This window comes from Blastomyces dermatitidis (assembly GCF_000003525.1).
Source record: "Blastomyces dermatitidis ER-3 genomic scaffold supercont1.4, whole genome shotgun sequence".
Classification (NCBI taxonomy): domain Eukaryota; kingdom Fungi; phylum Ascomycota; class Eurotiomycetes; order Onygenales; family Ajellomycetaceae; genus Blastomyces; species Blastomyces dermatitidis.
Window position 1 is genome coordinate 372,993 of NW_025544777.1, and position 4,761 is coordinate 377,753.

Sequence of the window (4,761 nt, forward strand, 5' to 3'; positions counted from 1 at the left end):
AGTATAAGAAAGTCATAACTCTTAGTTATATTCACAGAGAATGAATTGTTACAGAAAGTATATATATATTGTATAAAAGTAACACTTTTTAATAATACTCAGTCTCTGATATTATAAAAATAGAGTCTCTTCATGAGATCTGTTTTTATCAGAAGTTGAGAAATCTTATATTTCTCAAGATCATCTTCATGTACCTTGTCTGTGAAATTAATGAGAAGAATTATCAATTTCAGTGTTCTGTTCTTGATATTATTCAAGTGATAGCAGAGTTCATTCTGATCACACTTTTTAAGTATATATTTTCTAATTATTCACATTTATACAGATATATACTGATTATTTATTAGATAATATTAAGATAATAGCTTATCACAGCTATATTACTCTCACTGTGAGAGATACACAGTTGATAATAAATATTATAAAGACTTTGAGAAGTAAGTATTTTAAGAGTACTGCAGCTCTGCAACCTTGATTTTTTTTATTTTTATTTTTTATTTTTTTATTTTTCTTTTATTTTTTTTTTCTTTCTCTTTTTTTTTTTTCTTTTTTTATTGTGATTTTTTCTTGTTTTTGTTTTTGTTTTTTATTTTTTGTTTTTTTTTTGTATTTTATATTTTTTTCATAATTAAAATTATATGAATTATAATCTGTATTGAGAAAAGTAATAATATTTGATAACACTCTCTGTTGAATTTTCAATAAATGAGTACTATATTATGATATTATGTAAGTAAGAAATGATTTCATAGTCTCATTTAATACTATTCTCAATAATGAGATCAGAATGAAAATGTAACTAAGAATTCAAATATATTCTTTATTTAAGACTAGATTTTTATTTGAAAAGTGAATCTGAGACCTTTAATATTTAAAATAATGTGATTTGAGATCAATGTAATGAACACAAATTATGATCAGAAGTAATGCTTTTAGATAATATAACAACTGTAAAGTTTGATTCTGATCTCAGACACAGTCACACAGTCAGTCTACTTATACAGCTTTTTAAACAACTATCTATATAATACTACTAACTAGTCACTGCTATAATTCTATTATATTACAATTTAAATCACTTAATCTGATTATAAGTTTGAATCAGTTAAGCTCTATTAATAGATTAATCTGATCTCACTCTCTAAGAGAAACTTCATATTATTCTCTAGAGTATATATATCTCTACTCTAACGGAAATTCAAAATTTCTGAATCTACTATGTATTTTAATATAATCTCTTTAACTACTCTATCACTGCTGTAGTTTCTACACTTCTATATCTATTATAAAGATAGAGAGATTAAGATTGAAAATTCTCTAAATTATAAGAGAAATATATTATTTGAATTTCATAACTTTATATACACTCTTGAACAGAAATTCTGTCTTAATCTGAGTTAGTTTAATACTTATGAAATATGCTTCAGTGACTGAATGATTAATACAGTCATCTGATAAACCTTAGCATGAGAAATCAAGATATGTGAGTTCAAAACCCGCAGAGAATACATTAAATCTGAAACTCAAGCATCTCAGGTTTCTAATAAATACAGAGGTGTACAAATTACTTTAACAAATTACTCTATGTTTTCTGAGATGAGAAGTTATTATTGTATGTATTTAATTGTCACTTCTTTGTATTTTCTATGTTCTTATTATCTTAATATGATCTTAATACCTGTATTTCCTTCTGTATAATTAACACTTGACCTGTATTTAACATCACACAAGAACTCATCATAAGCTCCGCTTGTATATAAGTATAATGAAAGAATAATAATAATAATAATAATAACTTATGAAGTATAAGTAATATATACTATTAATCTTCTTGAAGATATCTCTGCAACTACTTAAGCTATGAAGAAGAGAGAGCTTGAGTGTATTAAAACTATTATAACTTAGAAAGAATTTAAAGACTTTTTACTGAATTAAATTAAAGATCACTGTAACTATAACTTTATAATAGTATAGTAGTTTAACTTATTATATTAATAAGATAATAAAAATTCTTTCAATTTTAATATAAGATTTGAAGAATATTAAGAGAAGTTAATCAATGATTTAAATCAATTAAAAATACAGCTTTATCTTATAAAGCTGACTTATAAGATACAGATAATAATATCATAGTATCAGAGTTTATTTGTAAGAGGTCTACGCTGAATAGATTGATATGATATTGATAGATCTTATATAACAAAGAGAAAAACATTAGAGAAGGAAAAGAAAGAGAAAGTGCAGAAATCAGTGATTAAAGTGAATATTTATACACATATATAATGATGTACACAGTGAAGCTTCAGAGCAGAAGAATCTATACATGTTTATAGCAGCTGAGAATCAGTGATCAAGAATGACTGAGAATTGAAGTGTAGTATACACATTTAAGAATGAAGCAGTTGAAATCTGTGAAGTGTAACAGAATAATCTATATAATTGATCAGGTATAGCCTGTCACATTAGTCCTCTCTTTTCAGAAGCAGTTCTCATCAGTCAAGAGCTGCTGTTTCAGACAATACAGAACTCAGAGTTCAGATCAGATAATTATATCTGACTTATTTCATAAGATATTATCAGTTACAGCTGTGAGATCTCTTATCAAGAATATTCTCAATCTCTTACTCAAGCTTATTATCTTCTTCTATAATGTCTGACAGCTGTCAGTCAGAAGTCAGTTGAGAAGAAAATGAGTTAATAATAATATAACAGAACAAGCTTGTATAAAAGATATTATAAATCTTTGATAATATGTTAAGATAATAGTTATAACTATCTAGAACTTCTATCACTTTATACTTAATATAGCAGTAATTTAGTGTATAAGATGAATATGTAATTTATATATTCTTAAGATTCAATTATATCAGATCTTCTATCTTATATTATTCACTGAGATCTTGATAAACATTGATTCAATCTTTTTAATTCTGTTTAATACTCATTATAAAGACTTCTGCTCAATTACAGATATCTCAGAGTTTTATTACTATATTATCAATGATCTGAATCAAACTGTGAGAGTTTGATATAAAATGTATAATCTTTAGAAGATCTAGTACTTTCATATAATATTTATATATAAGAAAGAACAGACTTATATCTATTAAAATAACATCTTAATCATTGATAGTAATCTCTGTATATAGAAGAAAATTATATCAATTATCTTATAAGTAGTTACAGAATTTATAAAGATAATTCTTCACAGTCTGAATTATTTATTCTGACATATTATCAGTCTCAGAGTGATAGACAGTTAATATACAGTATATAATCTTTAGAACTTGACAGATTCTTATTTAGAGAGTACTTATAAATTAATAGCTCTGATCTGATACTATAGATCTCAGTAATTCATATATCTGATAGAATGAGCTCTGTAGAAAAGCTTTAGTAACTTGTTTAGTATTCATTTTATTACAAGATTTCAATATTATATCTTTACTTAATCAATTCATAATGATCAGAATGTTTCTACAATCTTTACTCTTAAAGAGATTAATAACAAAGTTAATTATCACATCTTATCAGATTCTATCAGAGATATTAAGCAGTTTCAGCAGATCTTTTTTATAGTTCTTTCACAAGATAATAGAAGAATAATAGTTACAGTTTCAGATAAAGTGTCTGATACTGTTTAATATCTCAGATCAGTAGAACTCTTGAGAGATCATTTTATACAGTTATTCACAGTCTGAATAATCAGTTATATATGAATTATACACAAGCATCAAATGTTCGCTTAAGCTCGCTTTTCGGCTTGCGCAGCCCTCTCTATCACTTCCACCCCTTACTCTCTACCCCCTCTACCACCACCACCGCCTCTACCGCCTCTATCACCCTCTTCCTCTATCACTCTCTTTCACTCTGTATTACTCTGTATCACCTTTACCACCTCTTCTACCTCTTTTACCTCTTACTCTTCACCCCCTCTACCATTACCACCGCCTCTACCGCCCCGCAGTCTCTCTACCCCTTTCACTCTCCTCTCGGACCACTCTCTACCCTCCTCTTATCACTTCTTATCACCCCTTCCACCCCTTTCACTCTCTTCACTCTCTACCCTCTCTACCATTATCACCATCTCTACCGTCTCTATCACTCTCTTTCTCTACCACTTTCTTTTACTCTGTATCACTCTGTATCATCTCTACTATCTCTTCTACCTCTTTCATCTCTTACTCTTCATTCTCTCTATCATCATCACTGCCTCTACCGCCCCGCAGCCTCTCTACCTCTTTCACTCTTCTTCTGAATCACTCTCTACTTCTCTCTTATCATCTCTTATCACCTCTTTCACCTCTTTTACTCTCTTTACTCTCTATCTTCTCTATCATCATTATCATCTTTATCATCTCTACTCTCTTTCTCTATCACTCTCTTTCACTCTGTATCACTCTGTATCATCTCTATCACTTCTTCTATCTCTTTCACCTCTTACTTTCTACTTTCTCTATCATTATCACTATCTCTACTGTCTCACAGTCTCTCTATCACTTTCATTCTCTCTTCAGATTATCTCTTATCACTTCTTATTACTTCTTTCACTTCTTTCACTCTTTATTTTCTCTATTATTATCATTGTATCTATTATCTCATAGCTCTCTCTATTACTTTCACTCTTTATCTCTACTCTTTTATCACTTCTTTTATCTTTATTCTCTCTATTATTATCACTATCTTCACTACTCTGTAATTTCTCTCTATTACTATCACTATCTCTATTATCTTATAACTCTTTTTATCACTTTCATTCTC